Raw genomic sequence first — 17,216 nt, forward strand, 5'->3', positions numbered from 1 at the left:
GCCAGTTTATTGCCTTTAATTCCAAATTGCTTTCCACAATAGCTTGATCAACTCCCAACCAACAGTGACTTCTTCACTATCACATAGGGTTACAATAGATGACTGGTTGACTCAATTCCTGGATCATAGGATTATACCATTACATCAATGTGCCTTCAGCCTAATAGTCATTGATTCCTATTAAACTACTATGAGCTATAAAGGATATATTTTAGGAACTTAGAAACAGCATAATAATATAAGATAATTAATCATTGTAGCATGTAAATTATAGGAACTTAGACTTCTAACCCTACCAATAATCCACAATATTTTTAATATAAGTGATGATAAATCTTGTCTCTCCTGTGATATCCCACTCTGTTTGCAAAAAATAATGTTTTCAGTGGTAAATCATTAAAGATCTGTTCTGATGCCTTGTCATGGTACCCTTGCATCATTTCTTATAGTATGATAATATTTGATCACTTTCAATCATTTGTTCAGCTGGTCCCTACCTAATGGATACTCTCTTAGTTTCCAGTTCTCTTCCACTAGGAAAAAAAAAAAAAACTACTTTAACTATTTTTGTACGTATGGGTCCTATTTACTTGATGTCTTTGAGGCATAGCCCTAGTAGTGTTATTGCTGGGATAATATGCCAATTTATTGACTTGAGTTCCAAATTGCTTTCCAGAATAGCTTGACCGACTCCCAACTAACCGTGAACCAGTGTTCCTATCATAATAAATAGTTCCTAATGTCAAGGAACTTAAAATCTATGGGGGATACCACATATAAAGAGACGAAAATATGCATGATCAACAATTAAGTCAGATTAATAATACACTGATCTCATCTGAAAGTGTGTGGAATGTTTCTTACCTCTAGCATTATTCCTTTCCCCCCACTTTTCTTTATTAAAAAACCTTTAACAGAAATCTGTTTTTTCCCCCCAACTCCATAGGGGAAAAAAAGAAAATAAAGTGAATTCCCTCAATGACTGTATACAAAAATATATATGTCTCATTCTGCATCAAAATGCATAGCATATTTTATCATTATTCCTTTGGCAAAGTCTAGGAGTTGGGAATAATGAATTATTGAGCTTAATTTGGCTGAAAATGTGAAGAGGAGTAATATTCAGTAAGCCTGGAAAGGTGTGAACAAAATCATTTTTAAAAGCCTAATATTGTACTATCTTCCCCACCTCCCTCCTGGCCCTGCCACCTTTTAATAATGTTTTATTTTTTTGAAACACACACAAAGACAGTTTTCAATATTTACCTTTGCATAACCTTGTGTTCCAAATTTTTCTCCTTCTCTCTCCCAAGACAGCAAGTAATCTGACAATGGTTAAATATGTGCATTTTTGTCATGCTGCACAAGAAAAGTCAGAGCAAAAGAAAAAAAAAAAAACCACGAGAAAAAAAGAGCAAACAATAACAAGGGGGAGAAATATTGTGCTTTGATCCATATTCGATCTTCATAGTTCTGTTTCTGGATGCAGATGGCACTTTCCATCACAACTCTAGGGTATTGTACTTATAAAAGCCTTTAAAAGGCAGTTTATCAAGCACCTACTTTGTACCAAGCATTGTGTTTGTAAAAAGCTTTAAAGGTTAAGCATGATAGCACATTCCCGCTCTCCATGTCCCTGGTTTGATGCACCTGCTTAGCCAAACCCATTCTTAGAGCATTCTCCCTGTCACTGATTGTTGGAGCCTGAGGTTAATGGATTGCTTGAGTTCAGGAATTCTGAGCTCAGTTGCTAAACCAGTTGGATGCACATATTAAGTCCAGCACCAAAGTGGGAGAGTCCTTACCAGCAGAGGTTCACAAGGCTGCTGTAAGAGGAGCAAACTGACTTGGGTCAGACAAGGACCATATCAAAGCTTCTGTACTGATCAAGATTGAGATCTGACCTGTTGGCTACTATACCCAGCCTGTGTAAAATGAAGTCTTGTGAGGCTCCAACAATCAGTGACAGGGAGAATGCTCTAAGAATGGCTTTGGCTAAGCAGGTGCATCAAACCTGGGACTGGAGCAGAAAGCCTGCAGTCATTTTCTGGCATACTTACTCTACACAGTACTACTTAAAGGTGCTATTGTAATAACAGGAGTGAGACCGTTTTACTCTTATTTTTAGTCTTATTGACCCATGAGTTCTTCCCTGCTAGTATTTTTCTGACTTTGGACTCAGCTTACTCATCTGGACTGTCTGGTGCTTTCCATCTCCCCCCAGTCATGGCTGTCCACCCACCCTATGCACCTACTCAGGGAGTGTCTACATGCTCTTAGTGATGAAAAATGAAGCCAACTGCCTGTCCATGTGCATTTTCAGGTGCTGACAGTAGTATGTATCACAGAAGATTATATATGACTATTGCAAAAACCTGGGTATTTTTTCCCCTCATTTTGGGTATTTTATTTTTGTTTTGCAAATGGAAGGATTTTGATGTATTAGCACTTGGAATATTTAGTTATTAGAGAATATCAATTGACCTAACCTTCATGTAGTTATTGTTAGTGGAGGAAATTTTCTGCATCAATTATGCTGGAAAAAAATCTATTTGTCCTTTCTTCCTTGTGGTATTTCTTAATTATTCCCATATGGTATTTTTAATATTTTAAAGTCATCTTTTTATATATATCAGCATTATTTGTTCATTCTAATAGAGGTTAGAAATGTTCATTATATTCAGCAGCATTTGTATAATGCTTTTTGGGGTGAAGAGTGATTGAGGGAAGCATCAAAACAATGACCTGTAGTGTAATCATGCCTCCAGAGGCTATAATTTGGCCTCTGATTTGATGGAAAGGAAGTTCTGTGGGTGTAGCATTAATATGATGGCCAGAATAAATGAGACTATAGTCCCACTATGTACTCTGAGCCTGATGGCCCATATGTAGAACATTGTCTAGTTCTGGATACGATGTTTTAGCAATAATAGTCACAAGCTGGAGCATGTTAAGAAGAGGACAGTCAGCATAATGAGGACCGTGTCATATGAGAAGGAACTTGGGACCATGGGGGACTGGAAGGTAAGAGAATAGGAGGTAGTAGGAGAGTTCCCAACTCTAAGCCCCAAGACTACCTGTCCAACCTTTTTTCTTAATACACACTTGCCAACATGAACCTTCTCTTCTAATGAACTGCCTGAGGCCATGCTCAGCTCATTCTTGCTTTTGCATTTTTGCTCATATTTTTCTCTCATGCCTCTCATCCTCCATTCTTGTAATAGTTTCCTTCTGTCAAATCCGGATCATCTTTAGTGTTATATCCTCCAAGAAATCTGATCTTTATAATTTCTAGTTTTCCCACATTAAGTTGGGCAATAACTAAATAACTAAATATTACTAAATAACTAAAATAACTAAATATAAACATCATTGAGAATAATTCCTGGAGGGCAAGGACTGTTTAATTTTTGTGTTTGGAGCTACAGCATCTTACATAGTGCCTGACATACAGTTGACCATATCAGTAAATGCTTCTTAAATGATTGAATATATGTATAAATTTCTTGCTATAGAAACTTTAGGATTGATAAAAAAAAAAAAAATTATCGTTACTCTCATTAAGCCTCCTGATTGTCCTGTGAGGTGAGTACTTCACAGGTTTTATTCTAATTGGTAAAATAAAGAAACCAGGCTTAAGCAAATTAAGCTGTTTGACCAAGTACACAGTTAAAAAATAGTAGAGGTAGAATTTAGATTTCCTAAAATCAGCCCAAGCACTGACATTTCTTTTGCCTTGTATTGTTCTCTAATTGTTTCAGCACATATCCTAGACAACTTTTAAAAGGCACTAAAGTTTGAGACCTTGTTGTATGCTTTTGACACCTCACAACTGGAATACATAGTAAATAAATATTCAGTTAATACTTGAGTTGAAAGTCAGTCAAAGATTTTTTGTGTTTAAGATGATTGTATGAGGATTAGTTTATAGCTAGAAACCATTTTATTACAAATAATGCTTCCAGGTCTTGGTTTTTAAGTAGCAGTCTAAAGGACAAGTGTTGAAAGTAGTTTATTCTTAGAGGAAGTGAACCATAAATATAATTTCTTTGGAGGGAGTATTCTCAGAGTGATGCTTCTTTGGAAATATGAAAATTATGTTTCCTGCTGGTGCAGTTATTTAAACAGTCTGTATAAGCCATATTAAAGCCATTAGTATTTGTAAGGTCATAACTTCTGTATGAGCATATAAATAGACTTTGACAAAATCTTAATAGAATGGTCTCTGGCATGGCTCATCTTGGCCTTGGCAATCTCTGTGGCTTACCACATGATCGTGATCTTTATTGATTTGTGCAGATCAGAGGGAAGGAATTGATGCAGCTTTTGTTGGATTCACCAGCCACTTACAGACCCTACTTTAGTTGACCTACTTTGGGTTTGACCTTGATTTGCACAGTGAAATGTTATTAATATACCCATGATTAAGCCAGTCGTGTAACAAATCAGTTTTTTTTCAACACACATAAAGATATGCAGTGGGAAATTTTAGGGTTTTACTGCTCCCGCATTTTAACTACTTATAAGGAAAGAGTCTCATTTAAATAAAGTGAAGCAATTATTTGAGCATGTATAGGACACTGGGCAAAGACAGCATGCTTTGATTCCTTTCTAGATGGAAGCTTAATCAGGAAATGGCCTAGATGGCATTCTTTCAAGTAGGTCCTTGAAGTATCTTGGCAACAGTCTCAGGGTCATAATTGGAAGAATTTGGCTCTGTTTGTCTGTGGGTGTTTACAGTGTGTTATAGGGCACTGTTTCTTTTATTTATAGAATGTTATAAGCAACAAGCAGCTGAAAACTGAAAAGTCACTAAATGTGGATTATTTGGAGCAGATTCCATTTTTAAAAGCACCAGAATAAAAACAGAGTTATTATAAAAATATATTATGATGGCACTTGACATCTATAACTATAGGGTTGCCAGTGTCTGTTGGAACCACATTTTAAGGGCTTTATAAATCAACTCTTGTTCAAGCTATGAACTTGGATTTGAGTCATCTTTATTTGGATAGAGGGTATAGTTATGTCTAAGTGAATAATTGTTTATCTAAAAAAAATGCATACTTACTAACTGAAAAAGTTGAGGTACATGTCATCCTGGTCCTTAAAGGCTGTGGTAGTGGAGAGAAAATTCCAAAGGTCCTACCAACCCAGAAAAGATAACAGTTGGCCAATAGAAGATTTTTTTGGGGAGGAGGGGGGTCCACAGCAGTTCATGAAGATTTTAGAAGTTCATGAAGGCTTTAGAAGAGTTTATGTCTCGATAGAGGAAGTACCGGCACTAACTGCCATTTATTCTCTGTCTTCTCTTCTCTAAGCTTAACATTTCCAATTCTTTCAGATGGTCATTTTTGGCACAATCTCACCATCTTGGTTCCCTTTCTCTAGCTTATCATTCACTTTTAAAATTCTGGTACCTAGAAGTAAACACAGTGTTTCAACTATGCCCTGACTAGAGCAGAAAATAAGATTGTCACCTTCCCAGTGGTAACGATACTATATCTCTCCTGCTAACCAAAGATCACATTAGCTTTTTTGGCTACCATATGATACTAGTGACTCATGGTGAACTTTAGTTCACCAAAATTCTCAAGTCTTTTTTAGAATACTAGCTGTCTAGACACATCTCCATTTTGTACTAGTGAAAGCTGATTTTTTTTAACTTAAGGATAAGGAATTTGTGAGGTATAAAGGATAGAATAGTGAACCTAGAGTCAGAGAAACCGAAGTTCAAGTCTATCCTCAGACATATTCTAGCCATGTGACCCTAGATCCTTTAATCTCTCCCAGCCTCAGTTTCCTTAGCTGTAAAATGAAGATACTCTCATCTCTCAGGGTTGTTATGAGGATAAAATAAGATTATTTGCAGAGTGTGTTGTAACTCTTAAAAGTGCTACATTAATAATACTAGCTATTATCATCAAAATCATTTTCTTGGTTTATATTTCATAATATTAGCTTCAACCTAACGTTCTAGTCAATCAAGACTGTTTTTAGAGCTGTATTTTATCATTCAATATGTTGATCATCTGCACATTTGGTAAACACTTCAATTATGCCTTATCCAAGTAACTAGCCATCTCTTTAATGAGTAAGAATTTTTCTAAATTTTGATGATATATTTTAGAATTTTTCTGGGATTTGAAGTCTAGCTCATTGTCCTACATTTTGCAGATTCTATTCTTTTCTTAGCAGGGCACCATAGAAAGTCTGCTATTAGATTTGATGTCCAAGAACCATATTTGAATCCCAGCTTTGCCACTTATAGCCTTGGTAAGCCTGGGCAAATGATTTCATCTATTTGGGCTTTGGGATTCTGTAAATTGAGGGTGAATGACCAGGTTATTTGTAAGGTTCTTTCTAACTCTGAATCTATGATCCTGTTGTCATTTTTTGAAAATCAGATTACTTATTCTTTTCTAGTTGCCTATTTTCCGTAGTCTTTCAGAGATTTCTGACAGCAACTCAGTAATCATATCTGTTAGCTTCAGAACCTCAATTTGTATTTCTTTTGGATTTAAATGACTTTAACTTATCAAGAGCAGTTAACCACTTTTTTGCAACCACCTTATTTATCTTGGTTTTCAATACTCTCCTAGACATCTAATTTTTGTCCTTTTCAGTCCAAAGATCATTCTCTTTAGCAAAAAAAACCCAGAAATAAACTAAGAGTTGAATGACAGCTTATCTCAGCAAACTGAGAGAATAGCCATTGTCAAACATCCAGTGATACATGCATTTTTCACTGTGCATGAAGTTTGCTTGAAAGTTGAAACCATCTCCCCTTGCTTCCCGCAAAGTAATTGGGGTTAAGTGACTTGCTCAGAGTCACACAGCTAGTAAGTGTTAAATGTCTGAGGCTGGATTTGAACTCAAGACCTTTTGACTCCAGGGCTGGTGACATTACACCATCTAGTTGCCCCTGAAGCCATCTTTACATGTCAGGTGGGAAGAACTCCACAACTATCGCTAACATCAGTAGCTTTCTAGCACTGGACAGCAGCTTCCTGTAAACCCTGATTGATAAATGTTACAATGGCAACTTATTGCCATTGTTGTTTGTAAAATTCAGTGCATGGAATTTACAGATTATTCTAGAACCTTCATCATTTTTGTAGAACTTTGGATGGTTCAATCAGCAGCTCAAATACTCACCAACCATTTCCAGATAAAATGGGAGGGTGGATCTTTTTTTCTTTATACTGCATTTGCCTTTAAAATATGCTTATGAGCCCTTTATTCTTGATTTGCATAGTGGAATCTTCCTAGGACCTTGCTACTGAGACTTGTGTATTTGTCGATTAACTGTCAGTTACTCAGATACTTAGTTATGGGGGAAAAAAAAGTTGATTCCATTCTTAACTCATTTATTGTGTGTTGACTTCACTTATAAAGGGAGGATTTGCTGTCATTCTTTTAGAAGTGCCTAGCCAGTATTTTAAAAATTTGAAAAATGTACAGTAGAATCCATTTTTCTTTCACTAAGTATGTCACTTGTGTGTTGTAAACTCTGTGCCATGTTATTATTTCTATAATAAAGGTAACTAAGTTAACCTGCCTCTAGGGACTTTATAATATTTAGAGCTAAGAGAGACTTTAGAGATCATCTGTGCTGAACCTTGTCCCCATCTCACCTCCCCCCCCTTATTTTTTTAACAGACGAGGAAAGATAAGGTATATAATAGACTGTAAAATTAAATGACTCGCCCTTGGTCATATACTTAATCAGTTGCCAGACTTGGGCCTTGAACTCCTCTTTTGGGCCTTGAACTTGTCTTTTGAATCTAAGACTGTTTTTTTTTTTTTTTTTTTAATAGCCTTTTATTTACAGGTTATATGCATGGGTAACTTTACAGCATTAACAATTGCCAAACCTCTTGTTCCAATTTTTCACCTCTTACCCCCCACCCCCTCCCCTAGATGGCAGGATTACCAGTAGATGTTAAATACATTAAAATATAAATTAGATACACAATAAGTATACATGACCAAAATGTTATTTTGCTGTACAAAAAGAATCAGACTCTGAAATATTGTACGATTAGCTTGTGAAGGAAATCAAAAATGCAGGTGGGCATAAATATAGGGATTGGGAATTCAATGTAATGGTTTTTAGTCATCTCCCAGAGTTCTTTCTCTGAGCGTAGCTGGTTCAGTTCATTACGATGGCAGGATTACCAGTAGATGTTAAATACATTAAAATATAAATTAGATACACAATAAGTATACATGACCAAAATGTTATTTTGCTGTACAAAAAGAATCAGACTCTGAAATATTGTACGATTAGCTTGTGAAGGAAATCAAAAATGCAGGTGGGCATAAATATAGGGATTGGGAATTCAATGTAATGGTTTTTAGTCATCTCCCAGAGTTCTTTCTCTGAGCGTAGCTGGTTCAGTTCATTACTGCTCCATTGGAAATGATTTGGTTGATCTCGTTGCTGAGGATGGTCAGGTCCATCAGAACTGGTCATCATATAGTATTGTTGTTGAAGTATATAATGATCTCCTGGTAAGACTATATTTTGATTATGTTGCTAAGTTCCTGTTTCTATTCCATTTATAATATTACAAAGTTTTAGAGTTGAAAAGGAAGTTATTTAGTGTTAGTTGTATGTGAATTGGATTTACTTTTATGATTTATCTCTGAAAAAGATGATGAAGAACTGATTCTTTCTAAGGGTAGTTCATTTCACTTTTGAAAAAACTATTTATTAGGAAGGTTCTTTGCCTCTGCCACTCAAAAAGAATGAGATCAGTAAAAAATTTCCTAGAGCACTAAATTTGAGATCTTCTGCTTTGACATCAAGTCTGTAATCAGTACTCAGATTTAGAGCTAGAAAGGAACTTTAGAGTCTATCTGGTTTTACCGGGTCATTTTATAATATGGAAGCTGAGGCTTGTAGAGATTTAAATTATTTGTCCATGACCACACAAGTGAGTAGCAAAGGTGAGGCTTACACCTTCATTTTCTAGACTTCAAGGCTATCAACTGTATCTGCTGTGCCACAAGTTAACCCCACCTTTAAAATGGAGTTTGTTGCCAGAACAGAGCCATGAACTCTGAACCCTTCAGTTGAAAGTCTAATGCTTTAATTACTGTCAGAGTCATAACCTGATTCATTGAATGAATTCCAAATCTACCTAACTATACTGTCATCTAATCCACATTTATTCATTTTGCCTAAGATCACATGAAAAATTTTGTCAAATGATTTGCTAAAATCTTTTTTATTCACTTTTTCCCCATTTTTCTGTTTGAGAGCAAAGGGTAGGAAAAGAGGGGAAGAAGGAGGAGAAACAGAGACAGAGAGAAATGCAGCAGAGGTATGGTGGATTTCCCAAAAGAGCATGACTACCACAATCAGCTCTTCATCTTCCCAAAGAAGTGACTCCTGATGGGGGATTTAGCCAAAGAGAAAGTGTCAAGATATATTAAAAGAACATTTGTCTTACCTTCAAGCCCCACAAGAAGATCCTCGGGGGCACTTTTATTGACAGGAAATATTCCTTCACTAAGAATGCTTTTATTCAAGGCAGGCCCTTTCCTATATGTTGTCCCAAATGAAGATGATGAGCCCAGTTGTTGTCTACCATGACTATTTGTGTTGTGTCCAAAAACAGCCTGTTCTAGAAGTGCCAATAGAGTGGGATAGTGCCCATTCCTTTGAAGATAGTTCACCAAAGCATCCTGGGCCAAAAAGGAGCCCCAGAAATTCTGAACGTTTCCTAGAGTGGGGAAATACTAGTAGTACATGTGTAGCTTGGCCTGACAATAAAAGCGTCTTCCATCAATAAATAACATATAATCTATGAGATTCTCCTGATGTGCCACTTTAGTGATCCTGCCCTCCCAAAAAGGGAATAGGAGGATGAAGTTACTCTCTCACAGGATGTTCTTGATCTATTCATATTGACTCGGAGCAGTCCTTTCTTCTCTCTCCAAAAGCATCATAAGAATAACAGAGAATTTTGTCAGAAATCAAAATCATACTCACTAGTCTATAATTTGAAAATTTTACTCTTTTCTCTTTTAGGAAATTGAGATGACATTTGCTTACCCTGAGTTTTATAGCCACTTCTCTTCACCATTCTTCCTGAATTTTTGAAAAAAGATGAAGATCACTAGCAATCCTGACCGCCAGTTCTTTCAGTACCCAGCAATGTGTTTCATCTAGACTTGGTGATTTGATCACATCAAGAACATCCAGGTACTTTCTCCATTTCCTTTTTGTCTTGAATTTCAACTTCCTGCTAAGCATTTTGATTCTATGCTTCCTAGAAGTTCCAGAAAAATTTATTCTTCACAGTAGAAAAAATTAGAACAGAGTGATGAATAGTTCTACTATTTCTGTTATCTATTCTTATTTCATCCACTCTGGGACTCAGCCTAACTCTTCATTAAGCTTTTTCTTGCCCCCAACACAGTTTAAAAGCAAAGCAAAACAAAACCAACATTCTTCTATTTTTACTTTTACATTTGTTGCCAGCTACAGTGTATTCTGAACTTTAACATTCTTAATGTGTTGCTAATTTTATACTACTGTGATGCTTTTTTAATTCAGTTAGTCAGTCAATAAGCATTTTATTTTTTATTCTGTTAAGGCAAGGAATACAAATACAAGTAGAAAGTTAGCCCTTGATCTCAAGGAGCTTACATTTGTTGGGGGAAGACAGTTCATAAATAGAAGCTGAAAAGGGGAGGGAAGGAATGACAAAGAAACCTGTGGGACTGATGGTTTTAGCAGTAGAAGTCCATAATACCTCCAGAAGAAGAATGAGTCATGGCGCCTGTGTGCCCACCTATCGGGGAGGTGCTCTGAGGAGCCATCTACACGGAGGAAGGGGTCACAGGGGCAGAAAGTACTTCTAATGTATTTATTCCAAAGTTGGAGTTAGGCTTATGAATAAAGAGCTGGGCAGTGGTAGAACATGTCTGGAAAGATGTCTTAGGCCTTTGTTTCCTTATCTATTCATACTTTTTAAAAATCCAAGTTGATCTTTCTAAAACAAAGCCAAGAGTATTGAGGTTTTAGTTTTGAAATCCCAGTTGCCTTGATAACTTTCTCATGCATCTACATCAGTCTCTTTTATTTGCATTGTCCCTCTTTTGCTTTCTTCTAGAGAGAGTAATTTGTGTTTCTGTAAATTCAAATTAGAATTTTGAGAGCATCCCATCCCTCTTTAGTTGACTTATATTTTATAATTCAGAATACTTTTTATTCTGAATTCTTTGGAATCCATCCTACCAAAAAACTAGGAGCCTTTTCCTTTCTTTCCCACATGAATTTTAAGATGCAATACATATTTCCTTGCAAGATTCACATTATTTCTACTTTGATAAGTGTTTTCCTCCTCATTGGTTGAAGAACATAGAATCTCCAAGTTGGAAGTATCAGAATTGGATCCTGAATAGCATATTTTAAGATGCAATACATATTTCCTTGCAAGATTCACATTATTTCTACTTTGATAAGTGTTTTCCTCCTCATTGGTTGAAGAACATAGAATCTCCAAGTTGGAAGTATCAGAATTGGATCCTGAATAGCATTTCCCTCATGGCTTCCCCTGCTTTTCAAAGAATGAAATTATCATTAAAACAAGTCAGGAATTTTAGCTGCTTTGCCTTTAGCTATTGAGAGCACTTTAACAGATGGTTAGTTAACTAAACTTTGCCATCACTGTTGTATCCTGCCTCTGTGTTTGGTTTTTGATTTGTTTCCTGAATTTTCACATCTGGTCTTATTTCATAATGAACTTTTGTATTTTGTCTCTTCCCTTCTGTCTTCACAACCTTAATCCAAGTTTTCTGTCTGAACTTTTACCACTTTACCTCCTGACCCTTAATTTCTAGGATCATTGTTTTGTTTGTTGCCTTGACTATTCCTTCCTATCCTTAATATCAGTCAATCAAAAAGCACTTATTAAACTCTTACTTTTTTACACTTGTGTAATAGTTTTTTTGTTTTGTTTTGTTTTAAGTTTAAATATAAGATGGGGAAGCTTAGTTAAACAACCATAATTCCATGTGAAAAGCTAGAGGTTTAGTAGATTTTAAGCTCAAAGAGGAATCAGCACTGTGATGTAGCAAGCAATCACAAATGCCATTATGGCTTATTCTAATTGCTGTGTTTCTCTTAATGCAGCCTAATTCTCCCTTACCTTGAGGTTTTCTTGGGAAGACTGGATGACCAATTTTTGGATAAGGAATAGGGAAGATTTTTGGTTAGGTCCTGAAGTTTCTTCTAGCTCTTAAGATTCTCTGACATTTCTACCACTGTCTACCCTGATCAGTCCATATCTAAAATATTATGTTTAATTAATGAAATAACAAATCTCTTTTAATCTAGAGAGGCAGCTTAAAGTAGTACCTTTTCTTATTTGTAAAATAATATGATAATACAGTAGTATTGAATTCCCAGGGTTATTGTGAGGCTAAAAAAGAGATGAAATATGAAATATGGAGAAGCAGGTTGCAAACCTTATTATTATCAGAGAACTGTACAGAGCCTGTGAGATGATACTTATAAAACACTCTGTAACCTTTTGAAGTGCTCCATAAATGGCGGCCAGTATTAATTTTAGAAACTGACTTGTATAAATTCACACTGATTTAGTAGCCTGAAAGGTTTGCGCTTTGTAACTGAACTTGCCTCCTTCACCCCAGGGTTGTAGTAAAGTTCAAATGGAGTAACACATACATAAAGCCTTAAGTATTATGTTAAAGAGCTTTGTGATCACAAAATGCTCCAGAAATCTGAACTGCTTTGGCACAGGTATGAGTAAGAGTGTAATGATTCTCTCTGATTTCTCTTCATTTAAAAAAAAGTAAAGACTCTCAAACATATCTATAACATTAGGTGTTTTTTTTTAATTCCTAAACCAAGATAAGTACCTTTAGTTCCTTATATGTTTGCCAAGAGATTCAGATTAGATAAATTGACTGAGCTTTGAAAATTACACAGGTTAGCTTGGTTGTAGCAGCCAATCAAATCGTTGCTACTTTGATTAAATGCATAAACTGGGAGTCTCTGAGACACTGGATTTGGTAAGCTTATGTCTTTCGAGAGGGTGTATTGGGCCATGTTCACTATGTGCTGATTAATGTACTGCCATAAGTGTTGGCATGTGGAGCTGAGATCATTTTGAAGATTTTACTGCTGCCTTGTGCAGTCTTTTGTGTCTGAAGCCTACAGAATTTAAAATAAAATTTCATAATTATTATTATTTTGACAAATAAGATTTCATTATCTTGAACATTATTCCAGTGAATGAACGTTACTATTGTTTTTTTCAAATAACCAAATGATTTCCTTGTTCTATTGAATGGCCTAGAAGAACAATCATACAGAAACACCTCTTCCCTACTTCTACCTCCCTCCATTTGTGGATAAATGATTCAGGATTTGAATATCATATGCATTGTTGCCACTAATCCCACATTTTTTCCTTGCATAGTGTGGTAGCACTGTTGTTATACCTTGGCAGGACTCTTACATTTCTTATAGAAAAGCATTTCTGTATGTAGAGAGGGCTGACCCTCCACACAGCATGGAGATATTAATTGTATGACTCAAAGAGACGCAAAATAGACATATCTAGCCTTCTTTCTCTCCAGCCTTTTCCAAGGGAGATTTTAATTCTTACCAAGTAGAGAAGCAGGAAATGGAGGGCAGAAGAAACTTGGCCACTTTGTTCTAAGAGAGAAGGAATACCAAGCTAAAATTATATCTGTCTATGTGATATGATTTTCAGGTTCACATTAACTTTTTTAATTAATGGGGGAAGCAGGATCCCAGCTTTCTATCCAAGGCTTAACTTTCTACCATATACATGTTCTAGAATGAACACAAACACAGAGTTATCAAAGAAATCCATTTATCCAATTCAATAGCAAAACAGAAATCAGAGAAAGTATACATACAGTGTGAAGGACCTTTCCTACTGGGAACAAGGTAACTCAGCTCAACCAAGAAAGAAGGTCCCAGCTCTCTCCCAAGGGGAAATTTCCAGAAGTCTCTAGTGTAGCAAGCTGAGATAGGGCCATTATCAAGACCACCAGCTGTTTTCATTTCAGCTTCTTCTCAGAGTCTTTTCCTTCACCAACTTGGAGTGGGACTAGCATCTTCCATCTTTCAATTTAAGCCAAGAAGTGCCTAAAGTCCAACAAGACTCGGTGACTACAGAGCTCAAAAACTTTGCCATTTCAGCCCTTCTTCTCACACTCGTGCAGGGAATTGATCTCAATGGGATCTTAAGAAGAGGATTTCATACTAATGGGCTTTGGGAATGGGCTCACAGTTATTAATTGTAGCATTCAGGGAACACAAATGACAGTGGTGATGTCATCCTGGTAAGGGAAATTCTTTAGGCTGGGTATGTAGGATAAAGTGTTAAGTGATAGACCCAAGCTTAGATAGTAGCAGAGCCAGGATTCAGATTCTTGCTGATGATACTTAAATTTGGGATTCTTTTCACTATATCAGGCTGGCATACATAAACATACAAAAGAAAATGAGCAGGTAAAAATATACTCAAAAGTAAAATTTTGAGAGTAATTCCTGAGATCTGTGAGAAATTTATGTGGAAAGGACTGGTGATTTAATAGATTGCAAATTCAGAATGAGATGCTAGTTTAATGTGGCTGTCACTTAAACTAAGTCTTAGGCAGCACTAATGGAACTGTCATTCTCTTACCTTCAGTGAGAAAGGTAGTAATCTCATTGTATAGTACCTTTATCTGACTTGTTATGGAGTATAGGCATATCTTTGCCCAAATTGTTCATTAGTTCTGCAAAAATCTAACTTTGAGTCTAGAAGTATTTTAGAGAGCTTTCCATTTCATGGAAAGGTTATACATTGTGTCATCAGTTGAAGAATATTACAACAGAATTCTTGATATTCAAGTAGTTTGGCTACAACATAAACTGCATTATCATGAAATGATTTTGGTTGGGGTAGTATCATTCAAGGTGTTTCATTTTGGTTGTATTATTAGTATTGTAATATTAGTATTGACAAGTTAAAGTATATCCAAAAGAAGGTGACTCAGGTGATCAGGAGACTGGAAAACTTAATTATATGAACAATAGTTTATAGGAACTGGGGATGTCTAAGGAAAAAAAAAGAGAAAAGAAAACTAATAGGAAGATATAATTATTATCTTCCAACTTCTTAATGCCCATAATGTGGAAGAAAACTTGATTTTTACATGGGATTTGTGAGAGGAAATAAGAATTGCATGAAATGACAAGGTATGGCTGGCTAGAGAGGGACTATTTTAGAAAAGGTGTTCTTATTGATGGAACAGTGGATCCACGTCTTAAAGTAGTTTCTCAGTCATTCTTTATTATTGAAAGGTAGGGAACATCACAGTCTTAGAAGAAGCAGAATTGCAGGTGACCCAAAAGGCCATAAAGTGGTATTTATACATAGACTCCAGCATATTACCAACTGCAATTTTTAGGCAAGCCTATTTTTTTTTAAATTAAAACTTTTTAATTTTCAAAATATATGCATCAATAATTTTTCAACATTAATCCTTGAAAAACCTTGTATTTCAATTTTTCCCCTCTTTCCCCCAACCCTTTCCCCTAGATGGCAAGTAATTCAATATGTTAAACATGGTAAAAATATATGGTAAATCCAATATATGCATATATATTTGTACAGTTATCTTACTGCATAAGAAAAGTCAAATGAAAAAGAAAAAAAAATAAAATGTAAGTGAACAACAAAAAGAATGAAAATGCTATGTTGTGATCCACACTCAGATCCCACAATCCTCTCTCTGGTTGTGTGGATGGCTCTCTTCATCACAAGATCATTGGAAATGGCCTCAATCATCTCATTGTTGAAAAGAACCACATCCATCAGAATAGATCCTTATATAATCTTGTTGTTCCTGGTTCTGCTTATTTCACTCAGCATCAGTTCATGTAGGTCTCTCCAGGTCTCTCTCAAGTCATCCTGCTGATGACTTCATCATAGAACAATAATATTTCATAACATTCATATACCACAATTTATTCAGCCATTCTCTAACTGATGGTCATTCACTCAGTTTCCAGTTTTTTACAGACAAGCTTATTAATATAATGAGGTGAGAGTCATTTTGTGAGACCAAGGTGAACAACTGTGTGCTGGATTGTTACTGCCCACATATTTTCAAAAATCAGAGGAAGGCCTCTCATGGGTTGGATAGAACCTCTGTGAAAAGGTATGCAAGATCATGACACAGGATTCTAAATTCTGGATAAGCTGAAACCCACACTTGTACAGAGTTTTTCTATACTAATGAGATGATCATCATTCTGTTGAAGAACTCATTTGAGCAAAATTCCATTAAAAATATTAGGTGCCCTATGAAGTCAGTTTAAGAAGAACCTTCTGATTTGGGTGTTCTTAGAATGCCACAATCAGCATTAACAACTTTAATCATTGTTATTGTTGTTGTTATCATTTTTATCATGTGATAAAAATATGTGACTTCAGGGGGTAGAGATGAAGGCATAACCCATGGAAATAGTCTTTTAAAAGTCCCTTTAGCACATACTGTGCAACACACAAAGGACATGGTTAATGAAATCAAGAAGGTTTCTATCCAAGGGAAAGCGAGCCAGCCTTCTGTTTTCTGGATGTGACTGAAAAGACTGGCTAGATGAGAGAACAGAATAGATTTGGTTCTGAAACAAGCTGTTAAGACTCTTTTAATGAGAAGATAAGATCCAAATGAATCTTGTGAATGAATCAAACACAAGAGAAACCTAAGTGCCAGCAAGTGCTGTTTTATAGCACAGATATTCATGTAGGCCTCTGAGGCAGAATGGAGGAAGGCGGAGGATCAGCAACATGTGTAGGTGCAAAGAATCAGCTGTGTCAAAAAGAAGGTGAAAAAAAACAAGTTCTCTGTGGGAATCTGAAGGAAAAAGGGGAGGAAATTCCTTCCTTCTCAAATCAACTTTAGTTCCTTAGAAGAAATAGAGGAAATGGGTAATGGGATTCAGTGTAGAAATCTCATTAAATGCTCTTGGAATTTCTTTCTTTTGACTTCATAAAGTTCAAAAGTTATAACAATTCCTTAGATTTTTATTATGAATTTCCTATAATATCTTCAGTAATAATTCTCAAGTGTTACATTAGGAACAGCTAGGTGCCATAGTGGTTAAAAGGCTGGGCCTGGAGTCGAGAAGATTTATCTCCCTGAGGTCA

General features: G+C 35.9%; 1 protein-coding gene across 6 annotated transcripts in view; it reads left to right on the plus strand.

The window, feature by feature from the left end:
- ARNTL (aryl hydrocarbon receptor nuclear translocator like) overlaps positions 1-17,216 on the plus strand; it is a 101,547-nt gene that overhangs the window by 24,342 nt on the left and 59,989 nt on the right. For all 6 annotated transcript variants that reach the window (XM_031941586.1, XM_031941585.1, XM_031941582.1 and 3 more), the window contains exon 2: positions 10,043-10,216. The gene's annotated coding sequence lies outside the window, so the exon portion shown is untranslated. The remainder of the gene's footprint in view (positions 1-10,042; positions 10,217-17,216) is intronic.

Source organism: Sarcophilus harrisii, chromosome 6, assembly GCF_902635505.1.
Source record: "Sarcophilus harrisii chromosome 6, mSarHar1.11, whole genome shotgun sequence".
NCBI classification, from domain to species: domain Eukaryota; kingdom Metazoa; phylum Chordata; class Mammalia; order Dasyuromorphia; family Dasyuridae; genus Sarcophilus; species Sarcophilus harrisii.